The sequence below is a fragment of the Toxorhynchites rutilus genome, chromosome 2 (genome assembly GCF_029784135.1).
Source record: "Toxorhynchites rutilus septentrionalis strain SRP chromosome 2, ASM2978413v1, whole genome shotgun sequence".
Taxonomy (NCBI): domain Eukaryota; kingdom Metazoa; phylum Arthropoda; class Insecta; order Diptera; family Culicidae; genus Toxorhynchites; species Toxorhynchites rutilus.
Genome location: NC_073745.1, coordinates 235735801 through 235763173, shown reverse-complemented (window position 1 = coordinate 235763173; position 27373 = coordinate 235735801). Strand labels below are relative to the sequence as shown.

At 36.3% G+C, this 27373-nt stretch overlaps 1 protein-coding gene across 7 annotated transcripts in view; it reads right to left on the bottom strand.

The window, feature by feature from the left end:
• The window catches only part of LOC129765010 (protein FAM133-like), a 364726-nt gene that overhangs the window by 101295 nt on the left and 236058 nt on the right, over positions 1 to 27373 (bottom strand). Inside the window, exon 1 of one of the 7 annotated variants that reach the window (XM_055764759.1) lies at positions 26377 to 26399. The exons of the other annotated variants lie outside the window; for them this stretch is intronic. The gene's annotated coding sequence lies outside the window, so the exon portion shown is untranslated. Of the gene's footprint in view, positions 1 to 26376; positions 26400 to 27373 lie in introns of those variants that run through there. 7 annotated transcript variants of the gene reach the window in all.

The following is a 27373-nucleotide window of genomic DNA, read 5'->3' as shown; positions in this document are numbered from 1 at the left end:
ATGCATTTTTGCCATCAACACACGAAATTCGGATTTTTCAATTTTTTTTTTCACAATAACAAAAATTGCTTCACTCTCAATGTTGTATCTCGCGAACCAATTGACCGATTGCTGTCAAACTAAAGAGACACGTATCCATTGAATGATGGTGCTTTGTGACAGTCAAGAAGCTTTTTGCAAGAGGCGCCATCTAGACGTCAACCTTATGAACTTTTCAGCCGAACTGTTGGGTAAAACGTTCAAATGATCTAGTGGAACGCTAAATTCAGAAATATTTTTTTATCTGAAATTTTATAACATGGAAGGTGCGACCTAATCAAACATAATTCCAGAATTCTAATATATAGATCACTGCATAATTCAGAGCACGGAACCGTCAGTTTGACAGTTTTACGTCGTTTGTTTAAGCTCCCATTCGTTAACAAATGCAGAAGCAATCCACGCAGGAACGTTCAACACGCACCTTGACACCTGATGTATTATTATTTTTTATTCCATATTTTTCGTGAATGTAAAAAAAATCACCAAAGACGCTTAACACTACAGAAATGTCAACATTTGTGTTAAAAGAAAAAATCACAAAAGATTGAGGTAAAGTTCGATGCAGTGATCTATAACCCCATGCACTTCAATTAATCATATTGTCGAGCAGTTTTAAGGTCATCTCCTATCAGCGATTTCATGGACATGAAGCAATAAATACGAATTTTTTTCGAGTTTTACCCAAATAAAACTGTATTTTCTAAAGGTTCTAGAAGAAAAGATCCTAAAATGTTGCTTCACAGTTCATGTGGTAAGAAACGTCGTTTTGATCTGCTCGCATGATATGATTATTTGATGGTTTATTTCGCAGTTTTGAGAACCACATAACAATACTACGCGCAGCTTCGAAGGAAATTTTATCTCTCAAACTTTGGTATGGATAAAAAAATAATTTAAAATTAATCAAAGTCGATCATCTATAGATATAAAAATCGAATGTTGTCTGTCTGTCTGATTCTTATGGACTCGGAAACTACTGAACCGATCGACATGAAAATTGTATGTAGGAGTTTTTGAGGTCGGGGAAGGTTCTTATGCTGCCATACAAATGAAACACAAATTTCTGCATTACTCGAGAATTAAACAAGCAAACGAAATCATATTTGGCGTGTGGAGGTTTTAGGATGCAATAAATGTTTCTATGATGGTTAGATATTCCACCCCCCCTCTCTAAGGGAGGGCTGCCATACAAATGAAACACAAATTTGTGCATTACTCCCGAAGTAATGAAGCAAATGAAACGAAATATGGCATGTGGAGGTTTTAGGGTGCAATAAATGATTCTATGGTGGTTAGATACTCCTCCTCCCTCCCTAAGGAGGAGCTGCCATACAAATGAAACACAAATTTCTGCATTACTCGAGAATTAATCAAGCAAACGAAATCATATTTGGCGTATGGAGATTTTAGGATGCAACAAATGTTTCTATGATGGTTAGATACTCCACTCTACTCTCTAAAGGGAGGCTGCCATACAAATGAAACACAAATTTCTACATTACTCGAGAATTAAGGAAGCAAATGAAACGAAATTTGGCATGTAGAGGTTTTGGGTGCAGTCAATATTTCTATGATCGTTAGATACTCCTTCCCTCTCTCTAAGGGGCAATACGAATGAAACACAAATTTCTGCATTACTCGAGAATCAATCACGCAAACGGAACCAAATTTGGGATGTGAGGGTTTGTAGGTACGAGAAATGTTCCTATGACACCCCTCCCTCCTCTGGAATGAAGGGGGAGTTCCAAAAAATTAAAACACATATTTCAATCAAACATATTCCAACCAAACATGACAATTGAAAATTTTCGGAAAACCCGAAGAAAATGGGAAAATTTGCGGAAATTCAATTCCCGTATGTTCTGCAATTTCATAGTGACAAGCGTTGTTATTCCATTTGATGTTTGCGCTAACAAAATTGACCTTTGTTCGAAAGCGGAAATTGATTTTAATGTGATAAAACTCACTCCTATAGCTTCTTCTATCTATATGAATAAAAATGGATCGCCGAATGTGTTGATAAGAGCAAAACTCGAGGAAAAAATTGTCCGATTTAGGGCGTCTTTATTCTATCATATTTTCTGTATCAAACATTTATTCCATGTAACGGAGAAACATGTTATTTGCAAGTGGTTGGAAGATCTTGAACGAGAATTGTGTCTGAAAATAATCTGATATTACAGGATTTTCCAACTTTAAATTCCGAAAGTAAATTGAAATAAAACGAATCGAATTTCGAAATTCGAATTTCGATGAAACTTTTATTTCAAATTAAAGCTTGTTTTATGCCATTATGTGTGAAATACAACATCATTCAAATGTCCACCTAGGGCTTCCTCGCACACCTTGATCCGGAACAGGTAATTTTCGATGACTTATCGGCACATATGGAGCGGTATCTCGGTTATAACTTCACGAATGTTGTCTTCCAAATGTTCAAGAGTTTGCGGAGAGTTGGCATAGATACAGTCTTTCGCATAACCCCAAAAAGAAGTCTAGCGGGTTCAAATCGCATGATCTGGACGGCCAATTGGCATCACCAAAACGCGAAATTATGCGTCCCTCTAATTTCGTTCGCAATATGGCCATGTTTGGTCGCATTGTGTGGCACGTGGCGCCGTCCTGCTGAAACCACATGTCATCCGTATATCTTCAATTTGTGGCAAAAAAAATCGGTTAAAATGCGGCCATAGCGCTCACCATTCACAGTTACCGTCTCGCCGTCCTCATTTTCACAGTAATACGGTCCGATGACTCCACCAGACCATAATGCGCACCAAACAGTGACTTTTGGCGGATGCAATGGCCTCTCAACAAACACGTGTGGATTTTCTGAGCCCCATATACGGAAATTTTGGGTGTTCACATAGCCACCGAGCTCGAAATGTGCCTCATCGCTGAAGAAAATTTGATGCGAAAATTCAGTATTTTGCTGCTGTTGTTCGTTCACCCAATCGACGTATGCCCGACGCATTCCATGGTCACTACGCTCTAATTTTTGTACCAGTTGGACTTTATATGAATGTAGGTGCAAGTCCAAATGCAAAATTCGTCACAATGATGTGTTTGACAAGCCCAATTGTTGAGCACGCCGTGGAATCGAAACATTCGGGTCATCCTCCACACTGGCAGCAACAGCAGCACTATTTTCGGCCGAACGCATATTACGATGATGCACAGGTTTCACAATATCCGCTACGGATCCAGTTTGTTCGAATTTACGCACTACATTAGCGATTGTGTGCTCTGTAGGCCGTCCATGACGACCAAAATCCGTCCGTAATGCAAATTTAACACGTTGTGCGATGCTAAAACGATCCATATTGTAAAATGGCAGACATTTAACTAACGATATGACGCTTTGGTTGACAGCTATGTCAAACGGTTGTTAGCGCAGGGCTGTATACTTTCGGAAGCCCGAAATGGGAAACCCTGTATAATCACGAAGTCGGGACGAAGTGAATCTTTGTTTTTTAAAAAATCCTGTCGGCGAGGTAAGGAAACAAGAGAAGATTAAGTTTAAGGAATGGCATCCAAACTTTAAACGGAGTTTTGCATTAGTTTTCCGGTCAAAGATGTACGAGATTGTCGCACACGCTATGGAATATAGGCTGCTGGAACTAAAATTTATTTTTTTGTGTTACGGCAGCATCGACAGTTAAATAGTTTTTGCGTGAATGTCAGACAGAGGCACCGACGGTTTCTTTTCTTTTCGATGACCTAACGGGACTTGTGAGACCTGTTATGGAGAAAATTATGAAATCCGAACGACTGAAAGTCGTTCCTCACAGAAACCATTCTACTGCTATCTGTAAGTATTAAAATTGGATTTGCAACATGATCCGCAATCAACAAGCAAGGAATTCCGCAAAATTTCTGATGATGGTGTCCTAATATTTCGTACCAGCTATCGTGAGTTCTACTGTGGATTTTTAAAGAAATTGTTCATACAATCCCCTTTGACATATCGCACTCGTTACCTAACGTGTATTAACCCGGATGTGATTTTCAATTTTTCGGATATAGCGAAAAAACGGACGGAGTTATGCTTGGAAGTATTCGTCAATAAACAACATTTGCCCGGCGTTTGTGCAGATAAAATAAAAAATTAGTATGGACAATTGTGTCCAACGTCTTCTGCTGAAATTGTATTATCTGCATATCAAATAAAAGATCAAAGATTGAAATGTAGATCCAGCATACGGGTCGAACATGTCCTTAACATAAATCAACATTTTAAAGAAAAAGGAGTCAGATTCTGGGTCATTAAAAATGCTACTTACTTCGTGTTATTTGTTTCATCTCGTCTCATATGCTCCTATTCCTGCTAAGCATTTTTATTCAGCGTTTTTTTAACAAGATAGATTTTCTGTGTAATTTTAATATGGATTTTAGGGGCAACTCAGGAACTGATCATAGAAGGTATCCGGGAAATGCTCGGAATATGTTTGGATGTGACCAATGAAGTTCTGGTCAGTTACTCTAATAAATTAAACTTTTTGGATTCGGAGTAAGTAGAGGTGGGGTGGATCTCATACGTTTGAAAGCGATTCAGGTCCCAGATACATTTATTCCAGAAACAATTCCGTCCGTTTCCCCTGAATCCAATATCCAAGCAAAAATTTGGTGCTGAGATACACACCATCCAATTTTTTGTCACATGCCGAACTTGGAAACATAAAGTAAAAAAAAACATTTGCAATTCGGGGTTCAAAAATCAATTTGTAACTAACGAAACGACACAATATTATTAAATTTCATTTCTGTGAGTCGGGAATTTCGTGAAGTCATGCGGGAAAAATGCGGGAATTCAAAAATTGAAATTGGGTGGCCACCCTGTGTAATGACGAGTTTTGGTAGAAGTACTAGGCATGCTATAGTAAAAGGTAATTTTAAAGGGCACATTAAAAGATCAATCAATGAACGGTTCTGCGATTTGACCCATGAACGTGCGCTGAGTAAGAAAACGTGAATGTGATAACGAATAATGAAGTTTGGGCAGGACGAAGGTTGCCGGGTCAGCTAGTATTAAATAAAACGGTCTTATAAAATAAGTTTTCTTCCAGTTTTTTGAGAGCAATCTTTCAGTTTTTTGAAAAATATTATTGGCAACCCTGTGTTGTTCTACTGCATGGAAAATTTAACGCAAGGATCTTGGTTTTAATGCGTAAAAGATACAGCTCGTTCAAGGACTGAAGCCGGGCGATCTGCCACAGCATCGCGTATAATTTAATTGGGACAAAAAATTTAGTATTGAAGGTCAAGTTCAGCCGATGAAAAAGATACGAAATGCAATTAGCAGCAATGAGACACCTATTGGCATATTGTTTGCTTTAGTTGAATTTGTTCAAGTATTCTCCGACAATTTCGGCTACGAACAAAGTTGGTGAAGGAAAGAACTCTACAAAAGACCCATGAAAACATTCTGTAACCAATAGCTTTCTTATAAGGGTAACCGGCTTATTACACGCTCATACTGCGAGCAGGGATTCCGAAGAGTTTCCGCCTGATTACGCCCAAATTACACCTGAACCAGACAGAGCATGCATGCATCGTCATTCTCCATGATCGCCATCGTTGACGGGCTTTCTGCGCTTCCACTCTTTTACAACTTGATGAAGCAAAACATCTCTGTCACGCGCCGCCTCAGCGCCTCACCACGTTGCTCGCTGTTGGGAAAAAGTCCATCTCCACGTGCTTCCGCCAGCTTGTGTGTGTATTGAAGGAGAAAAAAACAACCTTTGCACAAGGAGCATCGCATGGCAAGGACGGAGGAAATATTCTATTAGATACCATGGGCATCTCCGGAAAACAACCAGAGTGTGTGTGGTTCTACGTGAATCCAATAGGAAAAACTCTTGGAAAATTACCTGTCGTAAAAGGAGGATAAAAATCTTTAACCACTGGCAGCAGCACTATGTGGCCGCAGTTTAGGCAGTACTTTGATATGATATGAAGCGTTACATAACTAAACGAATGTTTTCAACGCCTTTTTCCTCGATCCAAAGTTGGAGCGCGCCGTAATGCTGCGAACGCTGCCGCAGACGCAGACTCTGTTCGGGACTGACTCGGTGGTAATATGATTAAAAATTTAACACTCTCTATAAACGCGGTTGTTTGATGAGATTCTGCTTGCCGTCGAGCCACGATTTGATGTCTGTCGCCTGAATTAGTGTTTTTATAATGCAAAGGTGGAAATCTCTTTATGAGACGGCGATGATCGTTCATACTATAGCTTTCGTGCGAAATTCCACCACTGTAATCTATATTTATGAGCGTAACCACATTTTGTCAACCTAATTTTTTGCGTTTATGAAGTCAGCACAATTTTTGCATAAATCAAACTTACGTTTGACTGAGTATGAATGTTTAGTTTTTACCATTTTGATTTCCATTGCTGGCATTTCTACTATCTCCGCTCTTCTACTTTAATTTATTGACGCAAAAGCTCCACAAAACGGAATACACCAAGCGTTTGGGCATCGTTCCGCAACATAAACATGAGCGAGCAAAAAAAAGCTGCAAATGGAGAAACTCTTCTCGATGTAAGTACACACCGCACCAAGTTGTATTGTTCCAGCAGTATCTTTCAGGAGGTACTTTTCCACTTTGCACGTTATAAGATCTTCTTCTCGACGGAGCGCTGCCTGCCGGAAGCATCCAAGCGTGTTTGGATCATTTGAGAAACACAGAAAAACGCTCAAAACGATGATTTTTTTTTTGCTCTGGTGTTTTAAAGCTATTCGACATTTCGAACTCGGTACCATCGCTAGATTGGAAACGAATGGTTTGAAGGTATCATGGATACGCTCGTGTGAAGTTCTACTCAATGTTACTCGATCCATGTGAGACTAGTTGTTTGATGTTTCTTTTCGAACATGTACGTTGTTGAATGTAACACCCGGAGCCTGAGTTTCTTTGGTATTTAGTTCATATGTGTACATTGAAGACATTTTAATTATTTTAATGGCCAAATCTCTTACAGTTAGGGATTTTCTGTTTGTTTTGTATAATATGAACGTCATTTTACAATTTATATCTATTTGAGGGGGCAACAACTAGATTATTAAAAAAATGCACTCTTTAAGGGTGATGTAAATTACTCGAACTACAATCTTGCGGTGCTTTTTTAGGCACTTTTTTAACCTTTCAGACAATTGAACTGACGAATTCCATGCCAATTCGACTGGCCGTGGGCAGCACCATCACAGATAGTAATGAAACGTTGTGGATGTAAACACATGGGTCTTTTAAGCAAATTTGCATATTTGAAATACAAGTCGGACTCGATTATCCGGAGTATTGATTTTTTTTTCACTCCGGATAATCGAATTTTCCGGATAATCGAATCCTCCGGATAATCGAATCATAAAAAAAAGAATTTTCTCTCGGTAAACATAATATAATTATGATTTGCACTAATTTATTGAACTGTTTTATTAGCTTGGACCCGTTTGTATGTTTGTGACTTTGTAATTTTGTAACTTTGTCTGTAGCGCTGTACCACATTGATAGAAATTTAACCCTTTTTCTGTTAACTGTTTGATCTGAAATTTGGAATACATCTTTATCTCTGGTGTCATTATAAAACTGCGTATTCCATGATCTTCAAAATCCAAGATGGCGGATTATGTACATATTTTCTCAAAAACCCATCAATATGGGTATCGAATGAAAGGGCTTGATTAGTGGAACTATTTATGGAAAATGTAAATCAAAGATGGAGGCCGGACGGATTACATATTTTCTCAGAACCGTTTCAATATGGGTATCAAATGAAAGGGCTTGACTGATCCACAGTTAGTTGTTTCATCATATACCCCACGATTTTATTTTAGTCTCATCATTGCCCTAGATTAATGGAGGAATGGATGTGATAACTACTAACTGCCATTTGTCTATTTTTTTTCCTAGCTTTTAGTACATTAAACCGTATAACTTAGAAAGTTTTTTTTACTTATTTTATTTTCTAGTTTTTAGTAAATTATCTGTATCATTAGTATACCTCTCTACAATAAAACTATTCAACTTTTTTATATTTTTATTTCTTACCTAACTTTCTTCGGAATATTTTGATGATGTGCTGTATACTATTAGTCAAATCACTTTATTTGATATTGAGGGAATTGCAAATAATAATTATATTATGTTTACCGAGAGAAAATTCTTTTTTTTATGATTCGATTATCCGGAGGATTCGATTATCCGGAAAATTCGATTATCCGGAGTGAAAAAAAAAAATCAATACTCCGGATAATCGAGTCCGACTTGTATTTCAAATATGCAAATTTGCTTAAAAGACCCATGTGTTTACATCCACAACGTTTCATTGCTATCGGTGATGGTGCTGCCCACGGCCAGTCGAATTGGCATGGAATTCGTCAGTTCTATTGTCTGAAAGGTTAAAAAAGTGCCTAAAAAAGCACCGCAAGATTGTAGTTCGAGTAATTTACATCACCCTTAAAGAGTGCACAACAATTGGTTATTTGGGGACTGCGACCATCTTGGATTTGCATTTTTCATAAATTACTGTGTTCTACTAGTCAAGTCCTTTCATTTGATATCCATATTGATGGGGTTCTGAGAAAATATGTAATCCGCCATTTTGTAGTGGCCGTCATCTTGGATTTGCATTTTTCATAAATAACTGTGTTCTACTAGTCAATCCTTTTCATTTGATATCCATATTGATGGGGTTCTGAGAAAATATGTAATCCGCCATTTTTTAGTGGCCGCCATCTTGATTTTACGTTTTTCATAAATAGCTTTTCTGCTAGTCAAGCCTTTTCATTTGATATCCATATTGATGGGGTTCTGTGAAAATGTGTAATCCACCATTTTGTAGTGGCCGCCGTCTTGGATTTGCATTTTTAATAAATAACTGTATTTTACTAGTCAAGCCCTTTCATTTGATACCCATATTGGCTATTCAATATGGAGTTATTATACAAGTTATTCAAAATTTCAGAAAATCAGAAATAAAATACTCCGGATAATCGAGTCTAAAATTCGGGATAATCGAATCCCGGATAATCGAGTCCGACCTGAACTCAAAAAAAAAATAGACTACTTTTTGAAAAGGGGCAAATTTTTTTCTTTATTTTTAACAAAAAAATGTAACTCGAAAATTATAATACCTATGAATTTCTGGTTATGGTTTTCATAAAAAAATACCAAATTAAAAAAAAATTCGCTGAACAAAAATATTTTAACGATAAAAATTAATTTTTCTCAAAAACGTATTTTTTTTAATTCTCAAAAACATCACGAAAAACATGAAAAAGTTGTTGTTCGAAAAACTTTTTCCCTGTGAAAGTGCCCATCTTCCGATGTATGAATTACTTGTTGGAAATTGTAAGGGCTGTTCATACATGTTTTTTTTTGTCAGAATTCAAAAAAAAAGTTTTTGAGAAAAATTAATTTTAATTTTAAAAAAAATTTCACTGATTTTTTTTCCAAAAATTTGTTTGATATTTTTTAATGAAAACATAAATAGTTTCTTACATTTCATTTTTTGATCGAAATTTGCTAGGTCTGGTGGATTTTATTTAAGAAAATTTTTTAAATTGGAAGTTTTTTTTCAATTCTTTTTCCCAAGATGTTATACCTATTAGATCTACAAAATGTTGGTTGAGAAATGAAATGTAGGAAATTATTTAGGTTTTTGTTAAAAAACATCAAACGAATTTGTGAAAAAAATTTCCTTGAAAAAAAATATTTTGAAAACTAATATCCATTTTTTTCGAAAACGTGTGTTTTTAAAATTCTGAAAAAATAGATATAAATAGCGCTTACAGTTTTCTAACAAGTCACTCAAACTAGGAAATTTTTTTTCTGAACAGTTTTTTTAAACATTTTTTTTAGGATAAGTTGGTTTTTTTCAAAGAAAATATGAAAAATTTGTCGTTCGAAAAACTTTTTTTTCTGTAAAAGTGACCATCTTCCGATTTATGAACGACTTTTTGGAAATTATAAGGGCTGTTCACATATTATTTTAATGGAAAATCTTTTTTTTTCAGTTAATTTTTATCGTATTTTTTTATGGAAATTTAAACAATTTCATTCATTTTTTCCTTTGACCAGAATTTTTTAGGTATCATAATTTTCGAATAATATTTTTTGGTAAAAAATTTAGAATAATTTTTGGCAGAAAGTATTTCAAATCGTTATATTTTGAATTGAAATAATTGTTTATTGTTTTTTTTAATGTTGTTCTGACTTTTACTTCACCATTTGTCTGCACATTTCTTGATATTACCAAAAAGTCTAGTTATTATAATATAAAATCATTATCAAATACAGTTTTCTGTTGAATATTTTTCACAATCTTAAAACAAAATCGAGTTCTTCTATTCCGTGGAATACATATTCGATGCCGGAAAAGTAAAATTTTATTCACAATTCTTAGTTCAAAAGTGCGTTTATTCCACTTGAAGTATCAAATATGATTTTCGCTTCACAATGACAGAACACGGAACTCGATGCTGCCAACGCGCATTCAAGATAGTGCTGCGACTATTTTCCTTCACTCCTTTTTTCAAAGATGACAGGTTGTTATACTTTGTCCCTACAAAGTTATTTCAAGGGAACTTCGAATCTATGAACAGCATAAAAAACATTGAACAGTTTCGCAAAAAAAAACAAACATGTTCTGAGATGATAAAATTTATATCCTGCTTGAAAGATGACGAGTGATTGTGGAATAAAACTGTGCATATAAAATTGAAAAAATGTTGCTTTTGTTTTCTTAAAAATGAGCACGGACTTTCCAGACAACCCAATATAAAATATCCTGATTTCTTCTGATTTTTATTTCTTTTTCCTGATTTTTGAAAATTTAAGTTGGCAACCCTGCCAACAACGTTTCACTGTTATTTGAAATGATGGTGCCAACTCCTAAGACGAGTTGGTATGAAATTCGTTAGTTATCCATTATTTTTGCGTGAAATTCGAAACTTTTTTTTGTCCGATTCTGGCCCAATATGCACCGTTTTATTGCAAAATTTGTTGCTTTTCGAATGGTTGCTTCATAATGCCTTTCTCGTAGATGTCTTGGTTCTTATTGACGGAAAATCTAAGCAACAGATTTTTACAATTTTCTCTTAATCCCAATTTTTTCGTTCACTCAGGAAGTTTTGCAATGCGAGAAGCACAAAAAACCAAGTCAACTAACATTCACGTAAGAATGTTGATAGGGTGCGGCACTAGGTTCCGTCATAAGCACTAATCACTGTCATATGCTCTGGAGAGCACGAGGAAGAAATGTGAGCTGAGGGAGAGATATGATATTGCTCAGGTTTTTTTTTTCGTGGCACCTGCTTGAAAAAATCGCGTAAATTGAAAAATCCACATGAGAAACCACGTGAATTAGAAAATCCGCGTGAGAAAGAAACTATGGTAAGAAATCCCGCGTAAGGAAAGATTCTACACCCATACCTCGCTATACGGCCGCTCTTTATACGGCATTTCGCTATAACGGCCCTCTTCAATTAAGACACGTTTTCGATTTACGGCCTAAATATTTCGCATAACGGCATGATATCATGGGTTTACATGATTCGTAATCGCGGTTCACAAAAAAAATTATGCCAAATGTCTTCAAACTGCACGAAAAAAAAATTTTCTCGAAAATTTACTCTGAGAAAAACGTGTTCTTGGATGATTTTTAGGTTTTCAAAAAACTCAATTCATCCGTTGATCTTTGACACATATTAAATGTAATAATAAATGTTTTATGTTATTATTTTATGTAAAAATTAATGTACTTTTTATGTATGTATTTTTAATTTAAATGAAAAAATGCATTTTGAATAAATCATGTTACATATTTAACAAATTTGGAGCCGAACCTATTGAATTTGTATGAATTTGTTTTAACATATACGGCTTTTCGCTGTGCGGCCAAGTTTCGTGGAACGTATCTAGGCCGTAAAGCGAGGTATGGGTGTATTTTGATATTTTACTTTTCCTAAATGGTTACAATTTCACAAAGTATTCAATTTTCATAAATTTTCAAAAATTTATTTCTCCATTTTGGTGAGGTTTCCAAGGTGCATACGTCATATTTGTTAAATTAGAAGAGTTTTCCAAAAACAAAATACATCGAAGGGGGGTGTTTTGAGACATTAAAGTTTTAATATAATAAATCCAATTTATCAGTATTATTTTTTAACAATTCATTCAAATTGTTATATCTCACTAATTTTCCAACAAACACTATATTTTGATCTGGATTTTGAGTTGAAATTTTCCGGATGAAAGATGAAAAACTAGCAATCTCAAGTAGAGAGATATCATTGACTCCATTTTTGACGTATTTATCATGGTTGGACTTCAACATTTGTTCTTAGATCATTTCGATTGGTGTTAAACTATTTCTAATTTCTACTGTTCTATTCATCAGATCAGGGTTGCCATAGATACAGAATAATCTGTATTTCTACAGATTTTCAAGACTTTTTAAAAACAAACCTGTAGTTACAGATTGCAGGTTTTTTATTCTTGTTTCACACAAATTGTACAGATTTTTTAAAATAACGTTCCATTGTTAGCTATGAACTAATTTAATATTTTTCATTTTTTCCTGTTTTCTTATGTACTTCATTCGTTTGTTTATTCATCAAATTTTGTGTTTGAATGGGTATCATCTCTTTTTGAAATTCAGATGCATTGTGAAATTTACTTTTGTAAATCTACTTGAATATTCGATAAGTTTAGTGTTTCAGTGTCGCTCCAGACAGCGAGCAAACGACAGTACATGTTAATGTTGAGAGTTAATTTGATAATCTGTCCAAATTGAAATTTTATGTCTTTGCGAATCGTTCGCATCGATCGTTTATCGATCTGAACAAATAGTAATTTGAAAGGAACATATATGATCAATACGCCGGGGGTTGCAATTTACAATTAGGGTTTCATCGGTTGCCTATCACAAAAAAAAATGTGACAGGGCACTGTCAAGTTACAAAATCACTGATTTGTGTCTCTTCTCCTGAAGCGATCGTTTTTCCGGCATTATCAATATTCGCTTGCTGTTTCCTTCAGAGTAGAGTCGCCCAAAGTATCAATATGAGTTTTTTGTGTTTCAGTTGCGGAATTTTACAAATAATAAAAATGATAAATGTTATCGTGGATTCCTCATTTTTCATTATAATTGACCTAATGTTTGGGGAAAATTAGCAATCTACGTACAATACGTATAATCACAATCAGTTTTCATCATTTGAACTCATGTTAGACTCAAGCATTTGATGGGATAAGCTTTCCAATTATAGAAGAAATCAAATTGTATTTATGCATACGTATCCACAATCATCTCTCAGCACTAGAAAGAACGTTTTAATCCAAGATTGGAATAGATTAGGTTTTCAATTTCGAAAAAATGACATCTCACAGTCAGCCAATCCAAGAAAAACCATAGCAACGGAATAAAAACCCCTGGTCGTCCTAGAGCCGAGCCTCTACATACATCTGGCTTTGTCTGAACATTCTCAACAATGGATTGGCAAGATTTATGCTGAGAATACCGGAGCTCAAATGAAACACATCGACACTAGCTTTTGTTTCGCATGTCCTGTGACTTCTCTGACACCTTGAGTACTCTGTATATGATATAAACTTCTGCCGTGTAATTTCAACTGCCGGCGTTTGCCACCAACCGCACATCGGGAACCGAGGGGACGTCTCTCGGTTTCCTGAGTCTGCTGTGGATCACTGCTGCTGCAGTGGGAGGCAAGAAAATGAAATAAAAGTGTTCATTAAAAGTTTCCGCTTCACTTGCGGAACGACTGGACTATAACATTGATAGCAACAGCTTTACATACGTTTCGGACCGTTCGGCGTGATACGACGACGAATGCAGGCAGCTTCTGTGCTTAACCTCATACTTGGCAGCCAGGGATTAATACTAAGTGCACTCACAATCTCGTCTGTGGATGATTGGCAGTATTAGGTTCGTTTTCCAGTTTATTCTCACTTCTTTCCGCTCAGTGGTAATCTCGGGCAGACAATGTGAAGAGCTATTCTTGTAACGGTTCAAAATTAGCGATTCATATCGGCAAATCGCTCACTCAATGCTATGAAAATGTTATGAAACCCCACCGATGTTGCACCATTGTACACAGCTTCATCCACGCATCATGATCTCGGCTCTATCAGACATTGTTCACAGCAGAAATACCGTACCGACATGATCCCATCATTTAAAAGAAAATATGAAAAACAAACGCCCTTCCTCGCTTTTGTATTTCTCGACAGGAAAATGTTCTTATGTTTATTCCCCACAGAACAAACCCCTCACCCTCCTTTTCCTTGACGCGCCCCTAGTTCAACAAGACGCTGGCTTTCGCTTGGATAAACATATTCCCCCCAAAGGAGACGAAAAAGAACTCGGCAAAACCGGATCCACCCATTCCCCTGTCTGCCATTACAAGTCCTAAAATGGATGTGCATGTGGGTGTGTAAGTATTGTTTGCCAAGATGCGCTTCCCCGCTTCGGAGCACTGACAAACAGACATGGATATGAGGGCACAAGCGTACAAACATACGCACTCCATCAACCCGATCTCCTCCCACCCCAACGAGCCAACGTGGCTCGCAGGACGACTTACTCAGGCGAAAATGGAACAAATGACAGCAAAATTTCCCACAATTGTCAGGCGGCAGCATCCGTACGGGAGAACAGTTTGAACTTCTGGCAGGATAAACCGACTTATGAATTCTGGTGGGATCCTTTGCATTATTTCTTGTGAATGGGTGAAATCAGTACTAAATGGGCGTAAATATGTTTCATTCTGATCGGGCGGAATTTGGTTCGTGTTTGGCTGTTGGAACCTTGTGCAGAGGGGCCACCGAGAATTGGGTTGGAATGAAATTACAATGGCCCGAAATGGGCTTCATAAGCAGATGAATTTGGGTTTAGTGATATATAAAAAATCAAACCGAACATGAATACAAACCGCAGCATTAGCATATTTGGTTGAATCAACGCAAATTATTAATACAGTTGTATCGCTTACAGATTAAAGGGTGTGTCACGTCAAATTGCATCACGGAAAAAACGCTGTAGAAATTTTATTTTTAAGAATTATATCTTCAGCTTTTGCTTATAATCAGATTAGAGTGTATAGATCACGTTGACCATGCTTCACTGTTAATTTTTCGTAAATTTGGAAATATGTCGTCGAACGAAAAAGAGCGTCGTGAATTAATACTGTGCACTCATTTCGAGAATCCGGAGTTGCCACATCGGGACATCGGTAAGATGCTGGGAATCGTCCAATCCACGGCCAGCAGAGTACTAAAACGATACTTCGAGAACCTAACCATCGACCGGAATGTGAAGAACTGCAAAAATGGATGCTCCGTCAGTGAAAAAGATCACAACTACGCGCTTGTCAGTTTAGACGTGATCCGAGAAGTTCGGTCCGGGATGTCGCCAATAAGCTGAATTTGTCAAGTTCATTCGTCCAGCGGACCAAGCAGCGGGAGGGCCTGCGTACATACAAGGTTCAGAAGGCTCCTAACCACGACGAAAGGCAAAACATGGTGGGGAAGACGCGAGCCCGGAAGCTGTACACCGAAATGCTGACGAAGCCGCATTGCCTGGTAATGGACGACGAAACCTACGTCAAAGCGGACTTTCGTCAGCTGCCGGGCCTGTTGTTCTTCTCCGCAGAGGACAAATTCAGCGATCCGGAGGAGATTCGCAAGCAGAAACTATCCAAGTTTGCCAAAAAGTACATGGTGTGGCAAGCGATCTGCTCTTGCGGAAAGCGGAGCGCCCCCTTCGTGATGACCGGCACGGTAAACGGGCAGGTTTACCTTAAGGAGTGCCTACAGAAGCGCTTACTACCACTATTGAAGCAGCACGAGGGCCCGACCATCTTCTGGCCGGATATCGCTTCGTGCCACTATTCAAAGGACGTGTTGGAGTGGTACGAAGCCAACGGGGTCACCTTCGTGCCAAAGGAAATGAACCCGCCCAACGCGCCGGAGCTTCGCCCAATAGAGAAATATTGGGCGATTATGAAGCAGGCCCTCCGGAAAAACCCAAAAGTTGTCAAATCGGAGGTGGACTTCAAGAGAAAATGGATTTCTGTTCAAAAAAAACTACAACCTGACGTTGTACAGAACCTTATGGACGGGGTAGAGAGGAAGGTGCGAGTATACGGGCTTGGGCTCGAAGTATGAATAAAAAGAAAATGCCAAAAGTTGTTCAATAGTTTTTATTTTACTGTCTAAAATTTTCAAAAGGATCGGTCTACTGGGCGAATTTCTACAGCGTTTTTTCCGTGATGCAATTTGATGTGACACACCCTTTATACGGTACAAAAATTCTCAGAATATTTACTGAACTCGACATACCGTTGGCTAAATTACTCGTAGAATTCCACTGAAAGTAGTGGATATTCATAGTTCATTTTGTATTGTTTACACCTGTTTTTCATCACAGTCGATCATGTGCAAACTTTGAAATAGAAATAGCCAAGCTGACCAAATAGTTCAAAAAGTAAAACGGGACAAAAGCATAAAAAACAAAATTTCATATTGACGTGGAAGCAGTCTTGCTAGTGGTCATCATCGTATGAATATTTAGGGAGACGTATGTGCTGTTTCATTAATGAACATCATAAAATGAACAGTCAAACGACCATCTAACTAAAAATATCATATGACATTTCGACTTTTTTTCGTCTTGTTCATCAGATATTCATTGTCCTGTAATTAAACAACAGAGCAATTCCAAATGAAATCCACAAATGACAAAACATGAGTATTTCTGATTCGAATGGATGTTTGTATTCCGTTTGGGTTGGAGGAAATATGAGTTTGTCACAGCATTTGGGAATTTTTTGACTCAAGTGTAACTTTTGAAAAGGGCGTATCGATTTTAGTAAGAGAAATCTTTGATAATTTATATCTATATATATATCATATATATAGATATAAATTATTGAATGAAATTTGAAATTGTTCATCGGAACACATCGTTCATAAATTTTACTTTAGTATTGAATTGTTATTTTTTCCAAATGTATTCTAAGACTCGTGTCAGTGAAGCGCCACACAGTCTGATAAGTGAATTGATCTATTTACGTACAAAAATCCAAACAGACGAAACAAATTGCTCTTCTCTCACAAACACTATTGCCCCATTTTTACACGTGGTTTTACCTATACTACTACAATGACTTCCTTCCACCTTCACCTTAACACTCCTATACTAGCGCATTGGTCTGTCAGACCGAGAAATCAATAATTCGTTCGTTTCTCAGAAAATATCAACACTACGTCTTTGCGATTCTATCTGGCTTCGTTATTCGTCGTTCGTCATCGTTTTACGTATCGCATGTGTTGGTACAGAGGGGACGTGTGCCACTTTTTTAACACTTTCGGTCTGACACACCGACGCGAGTATAGGAGTAACTTTTTTGGACAAGTGCCTTTTTCGTATTCTAGAATATTGTTGAATGAAATGTATAAATTAATGTTACTGTCGTGGAATATTTATTGAATATAATGCATAAGATCATTACCGAACTATTCTTATTTGATTTCAGTCCCTTTTGTAACTGGATAGAACGGATCCATATATTGACTTTTCGTCGATAGATTTATACATCTATGGTCATACATATACAAACACTTGTGAAAGAATTTCACTTGTGGAAGAACTGTAAACAGTAAACTATAAACTAATCGGTAGCTTATGGTAATTTTTAACAGTTACAGTTTCGGGTATATTTTTTTATAATGGACAATATCGACAAGAAAACAAGAAAAAGAAAAGGAAATTCCTAGAAATCCTTTTATATAATCTTTTTATGCCCCATCTAAAAAGCATTAATTCTTAGTTTATCAAGAAACAGAGACAAAGAATATTAGAAATATGCAAACTTTATATTCCAGAACCTTTATCATCTGGTAATTATCTATAAGGTCGTTATACATTCTTCTTTTCTATAAAAGACCCGAAAACCACACAACAACTGCATGAAATGTAAAAAATTTGTTTGTTTCGAGCATGCGGTTATGCTATGTTCTGATTCTTACTCCAATGAAACCACAATCGATTAATATGTTTTTATGTTATTTTATAGCTCTTAATACTTCCATGAGTTATATTCAGTTGCATACCTTCAATTAATAACGGTGAAAATGCGAATTTCGTTATTTGTGTTGGAGTATCAAAAAATACTCAACTCTAAAGGAGGCTGAATTAGATGACTATTAGAACATAATAAGGACAAAAAAAACATATTTTTTTGAGTTTTTTCATTCAATCATACCCTCTTCTTCAAATAAATGCCAAAAAGCCTGAAAAATACACAATGGCAACATTACAGAGAAATTCAATTTTCGGTCTGTGACACCGTGCGCGAGTATACGTGTTATGATTTTTCTCGCGAGTACAGGAGGGTTAAAGGATGATTATGACCACGAATGATAGAATGAAAATACCATATTTTCACCGCTTTTCTGTGTACGTTCGACAGAAAGAGAGAACATATAAACGTTCAAATAATGGTCGCCTTTGCGGCTGTACATTTATTTCTGATGTGACTGTTGGAACCGAGCAATGCATTCTTTGGTCACATTCACAGTACATATTGAGCCGTAACTCTCGCGCAAGAGCAGTATGTGATGGTAACCAAAAACATCGACCGTCGTCCGAAAAAATGAAATATTACGAATGCTTATAACTTAAACATTTCTTAATAGATCGGAAATGTGTTTTCATCAATTGATAGGATGTATTTTTATGCGTCAATCACTATTATTAAAAAAAAATCATGAGATTAACAATTGAATAACTGTTAATTATTTTTGTTCTCACCGAACTGTGTTTGCCTAACACGGACTTCAAGATCAATGTACCTGTGGGAATCCGCTTTGCAAATATACATGCAAGTCGGGATCAGTGTTGCCACATTGAAAGCTGTACCAGACGGGTTAACAATCTTTGTCATCTCTAATTTTTTTCCAAAAATCTGTACCATCGAAAATATTCGTTGCAGAGAAAAACGGTATTTATTAGCATTAAAAATATACTAATTTATTTACTACAAATACTACATTTACATTTGCAAGTCACTCGTTGGATGTTGGATTATGCTTATACATAGTTTTGTGAATCTAGATTGCATACTACCATTTTTTTCAATTTTCGAGCTGATTATATTCAGAAAAAATCGCTCGACAGTCTCCGAGGAGTGATGCATAGTGAGAACGTTACAAACAAGGCATCAAAGCGCTGAAAAGGCGAGCGAACCGTCAATTATTTTTAGACATCCAGTTAGAAGCGAATGAACTTCAAAGTTTAAAGCCTCTTAAAAACAAAGAAAGAAGAAAGACATCCAATTTTTGTCCACCAACCCTGCACATGCTCATTTCCTGAAATTGTGATTTGCTTACGAAGTAATTTTATCTTTAGGCCACAGAATTGATTCTCTACATCTTGTACATTCCCATTGTAGAATCCTGGAAACGCTTCTAATACTACGTTAATGCTAGTCAAATTGGAAAAGTTTCTGGGATTCAACATTGCCGTAGACTTGAGCGTTGAATCATCAAAATCGAATCTTTTCTCATTTGTTTGATCAGTTCCACGAAAAAACTGCTACAGATATCCTTTGAAATGATCTGCCTTTCGCTGTCCATTGTTCTGATAATTTCTTCTGCTGCTAATCCAACCTAAAATTTTGTCACTTTTCAAATGATCTTCATAGGGGGTCTTCGTAGCCACTTGGTTACGCGTTCGCTTACTAAGCGATCGATCAAGAGTTCAAACTCAGGGCCATCAATAGACCATCTTTGTGTTGTTATAGAATAACTACGTCCACGTAACCATCATCAGCGATGGAGATCGATCCACGGTGGAACAAAGATCGATTCATCCATACAACTGCTCTGCTCTGCAAGAAACATCGGGCTGCTGTTCTATAAATAACTCAACAATGATCAATATCAACTGTCTTCAGTCTTCAGTCTTCAGACTCTTCACTGTCCGGTCTGCCGAACAATGGGAGAGCAGATAGAATACCCTTACGCCTAAATGGCTATTATAGTGTAATTAACCATAATGTAATGGAACAGAACACCTAAAACGCCTAAATGGCTACTACTACTAATGTGTAATTTAAAATTAATAGAAACATAAACATATGTACATGTACACGATAAAAACCCGGCTCTGTTACAGATAAAATGCTAATGAGCCCAATAAATAAATAAATGAAAAAAAAATGATCTTCATATTTCATAGCATTGGACATTGAAACAACGTAAGATTCCTCGCAGATATTAGTGAGAATGATCAAATAAAAATCTTTCAGCTCTTCATGTAGCATCGTGAATTCAGGTTTTTCAGCCTGGAACAAACGATTCAATCTGTTGATCTGAGGCAAAACATACGTCGCACCGTCCGACGCGAATCCTTTCAGACGATCCTTGTAAGGAATTTCGTCCTTATGATACTGATCTATCATTGCATTGTAAATGATTTTATGATCAGCAGCACCAAGCGATACTTCGGCGTGAAAGTATTCATGTACCTCAATGTTGCTTGTAAGAAATTTCACAAATGGAAAAAAAACTGTACCAATCTGTACTTTTTGACGAAATTGTGCACTCTGTACCGTACAGAATCTGTACCAAAAAAAACGAAGAAATTTGAACCACTCCAGATAAATCTGTACGTGTGGCAGCACTGGTCGGTGGTATTTTTATTCCCACCGAGATGTGTTTCCCTAAGATGGATTTCAAAAAAAAATGCCTGGGGGAATCCGCTTTGCAAATATATGAAAGCTGTGAGTACTTTTGTACTCGTTTGTCTTTGTACAGACCGGAATATGTTTCTCTAAAACGTACTTCTAAGCTGAGAAGTACGGGAAAATCGTCATTTCAGATACTAGAGGTGAATGAACTTTCGCGGTTCGATTAATACGTAAAAATGAAAGACGCAACAATTTCAGAGGGAAATGTAAAATACAATGATCGTTTGACGATTCTTCCGTTCACATATTCTGGTAGTCCTAGGCATCTTACCAAAAGTAAAAGGACGTTCATCAAATTTAGTTGTAACGAAAAATATAATCTATTACAATGCATAAATTAACCTTAGATGGCAACTGTTCAAACATTTTACTTACAAAGCAAATATGTTGAATTCAATTGAATTCGAAAATTGTTCCATTCAATCGATAATATAATCAATACAATACAAATGATTACTAAGACAACGGTAGTCCCACGTCAACTTTGCGGTTACCCATTTTTTTTCTTGAAGAATTTTATATAGTGAATAGAACCATACTATCAAACATTCAGATGTATTTGCTTTGTTTTTTTACAACGAAAGAATATTTAGTTGATGAAAGTATTTTACGAAGACGATTATGTTTCTCAGAAATTTTATCATGGCATTTGTCATATTCAAGATTGGAGTTTTGTTTGAAAATTATTATAGCTTTCATGGCTTCAACATTGAGCCGTGACTTTTCCGTTATCCACACAGTGATGCCAACCTTCCTGATTCAGGATTTCTTAGACTTTTTGGCACAAAATCAATAGGCTCATCGCTTTATAGTTCATCTAGCTCGAAATTGCTGTAATTGAAACTCAACAATTGAATTGGGTCGTTGGGTGAACAAGTAGGGGAGGTGGGGTAAGATGGGCATGTTAAGCAGAACTTCGGCTCGGCTAAACGTATTTTTCGATGATTTTTACTGAAATTGACATACCAAAACAGTTTTTCGACGCGGGTAATATGGACATGTAGTGGGGAAAATATGGATAGGTTTGCAATATACGAGGTGTAGAAGTTAGTCGCTCGTGAGATAATATAATAATAATTTATAATAATTATGAATCATATAGAATAATTTTATTCAATCAAGGTCTGAACTCATCACGAATGTCCGTTGAATGATGAAAAAATCGAATTGATCCACCTAGAAGTGATATTGTGCTTTTCAGCAGTATAAACGGACAGATCCTCAATTATTTTGCTTTTGGTTCCAGTCCGCTTCTAGACAATCCACCTTTGGCGATTTGATTTCCATTAATAGACGCAGGGCATTCCATAGAAATAGAAAAAACTGATTTTTCACAGTCCATCTCACTCCCACTGGCAACTGTCCGTTTCAGTAAAACTACTTCAATAATTGGAACTTTCCACCCAAAATTGAATTAACTTTTTCGGTAATATCTAATATCACTTCTCTGTTAACTTACAAACCAAAATATAACAAATAGAGAAATGAATTTTGAAATTGAACCACTCATAAAGCTTAATATCGAAGCCGCAAAAATTACATCCACACGCAGAATTAAATATGATTTTCGGTTTTTGTTTCCCTTTTCTACTTTTAATCAGTATTCATTACCATAGGGTAGTTTAAATATTACAGAATAACTTGAATGGATTCTTATTAATAGAAATTTGATATTCGTAATGTAACTATACAAATCCTGTTACCTGTTCATATTACCCCCACTGTCCGTCTTACCCGCACCTCCCCTATTGATTCTCGCCCATAACGCACTAAAGTGGCTGATATGGCTAAGAAAACATTGCCTCTGTCGCTGGAATGTTTCTGTACTAGCATGCTGTGCAAATGGAAACGCCTTCGTGTTGTGATTGATAAACTTAAATCAGCTCACAGCGTTATGCTTCCAAAGCTTATGAAGCATGCAGGCTCGATATCCGCGTGGAGCTGTTTCTTCTCTTGATGATGCCAATCAAAGCAATATCGCTGATTCTGGCTCGTCTTCTACGACATCAGAGAGCAATTGATTCGATGCAAGGAAACTGCACTGAATATATGAACAAACCAATTCCCGACGGTATCACACTAACAATTTGAAACAGAAAGGCATCTACCAGCCGCTGCAATAGTGTTCTCTGTTTTGAAAAAAAATACCAGGATACCAGGACTGATTGAGCGGAAGATTCCCTCCCAACAATAGTGGTATTGAAAAATCATCATTCGGAATAATAGACGTGAATATCGAGCACATTTTGGTTGAATCATTCCAGGAATAATTTATCTGAACAAAAAAAATCTCTGGATACAAGTAATGAAAATAGTCATGGTGTTGCGGGCCGCACAAAAAAAAATTAGAAGGGGCATGTTCAAGACACAAGCGAATTTTTAACATAGAATAACGAAAATATTGTCGGAGAGAACAAACACTAAAGAAATTTAATAATAAAACTTTGATACAGATATTTGATAACAATGACAAGGGCCGATAATAGAATGCTTTTACTGAGAGATTAGCATCAACGTTTCGCGAAGGAATTTGAGTAGATTGTCAAATTAATTCCAAGCAGTAACATGTAATGTTGATTGCTTGCTGTCTTGAGCACTAAAATTGAAATATTGAGCTTCTTGAATATATAAGAAGTTTTTAGTATCTCTTAGCAAAATTACATCTCCAACTCAAGACGAAACGTCTCAGAAGACGAGACGCAGAACAGCAACAGAAAATCCGAAACGAATCTATTGTGCGGTGGTATCGAAGACCAAAGCAATAATATCGGAACAAATTTTCAGCCGGAGAACACAACTCTCAGCGCTGAATAATACCTAGGGTATTTTTTAACCCGGAAACAATAATTGATTTCACGAAAGTTGAATGATCGATTGAATAAAATCACAAATGAGTCATTCGCGATTTATCAGTCATCCAACTAGCGATCGGATGGCAGTACGGCTTTCCAAATGGTATTGCCCAAGGCCGAGTTGTTTAGTTTGATTTTTCAAATTGGTCTTTTTTCAAGGCGAATGAACTGAGAAAGCATAAAACCTCTATAATTCATAACAACATCATTATACCGATAAATCCAAACACACTACTGAATTCACAGAGGCTCCCTTCAGTCAAAAATAAATAGTTAAAAGTTTTAGTGGCCCTGAAAAGGACCAATAGGTTTGCGCTGTTTTGTGGACGAAGCTGAAGATAGTTGATTCATGATTTATTCTTGTTCTCGCGACAAAAATAAACGCGCACAGAACAATACACGTAACGCATTCAGTATGCATCGCGACATTCTTCTCGTACTACACACAGTGCGCTCCAGGCGATAGTATAAGTGTGCCCCCACTACCGGTTCCTACTTAAAAACGCATAAAATCAACAATTCGTACGAACGAAACGAAAACCGACGACGTACGTGCTATTCAATATTTCTCTTCTGCTTTGATTCTGCTCTACACTATGTTTGCTTCTTGCATATTCTGAAGATGCATTCTGTAGCGAGAAATATTGATCAACACAGTAGCAAAATAAAACTGAGATTGGCACTATATTCAGAGAACTTTCACTGACACCCAACGATATGCGACAAATCGACAAATCTTGTCTAAGATGGACTTTCAAGCAGGTACTCATATTTATAGATTTTTGTGATTTCAAGCTTTCGGAGCAGTTTTGAGCTATTGAAACAAGTTTTTGGATCAATAAGTAACTCATACATGTTACAGTGTTCGAATGAAGTGATTAACATACCACTTTGTTCAACTCACAGAGGTTTCAACTCTCGAAGCTTTGCACCTCGAACCTAACGCTCCCGTTTCAATAATTTTAAACTCACACTCCAGTACAAATTCAAATATGATGTGATGCAAAAATACAAAGACACTCTTCACCAGACGTTAATTATATGGTAAAATTAATTGACGTGGCGCCCCCACCGGATAAAATACAGTGCGATATATATATATATATATATATATATATATATATATATATATATATATATATATATATATATATATATATATATATATATATATATATATATATATATATATATATATATATATATATATATCCTTCATTCTTCTTTAGAATCGAGCGAACCCACAGTGTGTTTGTGTCAGCATTGAAAAAAATTGCTGTCTGGTAACTGGAGATGATGGTGTTGTTTTGAATTAGAGAAGCTTTAAAACTAATCAGTTCATTCGCCTTTAGCCTTGAAAAAGCCTCGGCCACTCGGACTTCAGAAAGGTCATTTCGAAAGCCTTGCTGCCGTCTGGTCACTAGTTAGATGACTGATGAATTGTGAATGCTGTAATTTGAAATCGCGAGTGGCTTGTTTATACTTAATGAATAGAAAACGGCGGAGCTGAGATTGCAACATTTCCTCTAGCAACATTGTCCGTAGAACGAATGCTGCATTTGCATTTGAAGCGATTTACGCTTGTCTGATTAGCAATGATATTTAAATATCGTACCTCTCTGATACAAATTAAGCCACGGTAACACGATAGGAAAATGTGTATTCTTCCAATGATCCTTAATTTAAATCATTCATGGGTTAGGGAAATGTAATTATAACGTACCGAAAAATTTTAGAAAATTTCCGATTCGATTGGAAACAAAATCCGTTCAGAGCTAAAACAATTATTAACATTGAAATCATTTCATGAAAAACGTGACCTGTTTCTGAGTTGGTATCATTACTGAAAGAAATAGTCATATATAGAAAAAACTAGCTGACCCGGCAAACGTTGTTCTGCCATATAATTTATTTCTGGAGAATATTTTTGGTTAGCAAAAAATAACGAATAGATTTCAAGAGTGTTTGCATGTAATCGTTCTGATCTGTAAAATTGATCCAAATGATGATTTTCACTGCGAAACATACATATGCGTACCTCTTATTTCCGAATTTTCCCAATTTCCCTATTTTAAATAACCTTCTTTTATATATAAAGAAACGCATAGTAATTTTTTTCTAATCAGCTTAAGTATTCTTCAAAGTAGTCTATTGTTCTAATTTGGGTGAAGACAAACTCACAAAATATATGGATGACGCAGATCTGATCAGCCGTTCTCCCGTGATAATTTTTTAAACGTACGTGGGAAAATTTTTCTTTTATATATAAAGATAGATAATTCATCCTTTCATATCCATATTTTCACTTTATATATTTAATAGATATTTAATAGATATTTAATCTACTAATATTAATTAACTATATAACTAACTAATGTGTAAATGTGTAATGTGAAATAATGTGTAATGTGTCAAACTACATTATTCTCATCTCATGTTTCCGAGATGATTTCTTAAGTTTTCGTGATTGTTACCAATACGAAATGGTAACGGGCCAGGCGGGCCAACCGGAACAGCCAAGTGGGCCGCAGGTTGAGTATAGCTGCCCTAGACGAATAATTATATTGCACAAACCAAAATATTGCGCCATAATATTGAACGTCTATGGGCCGCTTAAGATGTATGCTAACTGAGTCACTCAGTCGACAGTATGTTGATTTATGTTGATTATTATTATGTTGATTTAATAAGTGATCACAGATTACCTTCCAATGCTTTACGAAATCGGGTTGCTCCGAGTATGGCAATTACCTGGAAATAGAAAGAAAAGAATGTTGTATGTTAATGGACTTTTGATGTAGGGGAACGGCGGGTAATACGGACAGTGGGTAATATGGACAGGTGGTTGATTTGTATAGTAATAATTTGAATTTCAGATTTCTGTTAATGAGAACACCTTCTACATGTTGTTCTATAATATTTAAGCCACCCTATGGCAATGAATACTAATCAAAAGTGGGAAAAGGAGACAAAAACCGAAAATCATACATGAATCTGCGTGTGGATGTAATTTTAGCGGCTTCGATATTAAGCACTAGCTGACCCGGCAAACTTCGTAAATGTTTGATACAGAAAATATGATAGAATGAAGACAGCCCTAAATCGGACAATTCCTTTCTCGAGTTTTGCTCTTATCAACACATTCGGCGATCCATTTTTATTTATATAGATAGAAGACGATATAGGAGTGCGTTTCATCACATTAAATCACATGGCAGTCCCCCCTCAGAGAGGGGGGAGGAGTGTCTAACCATAGAAACATTTATTGCACCCTAAAATATCCACATGCCAAATTTGGTCTCGTTTGCTTGAATAATTCTCGAGTAATGTAGAAATTAGTGGTTCATTTGTATGTCAGCTTCATTTGTAAGGCAGAGAGGGGAGAGGGGTCTCGAACTATCATAAGAACCTTCCCCGACCTCAGAAACCCCTACATACCAATTTTCATGTCGATCGGTTCAGTAGTTTCTGAGTTATATATATATATATATCCAATCACTGAACTCTTCATTAATTGATTACCCTTTGACCCTTTACAATTTCCTTTTACAATAAATTGTCTAGTACTTCTACAAAAATTCGTCCATATAATATAAAATTATTTTCAGACACAATTCTCGTTCAAGATTCTTCAAGAATTTGGAAATAACAAGTTTCTCCGTTGCATGGAATACATGTTTGATACAGAGAATATTACAAAAT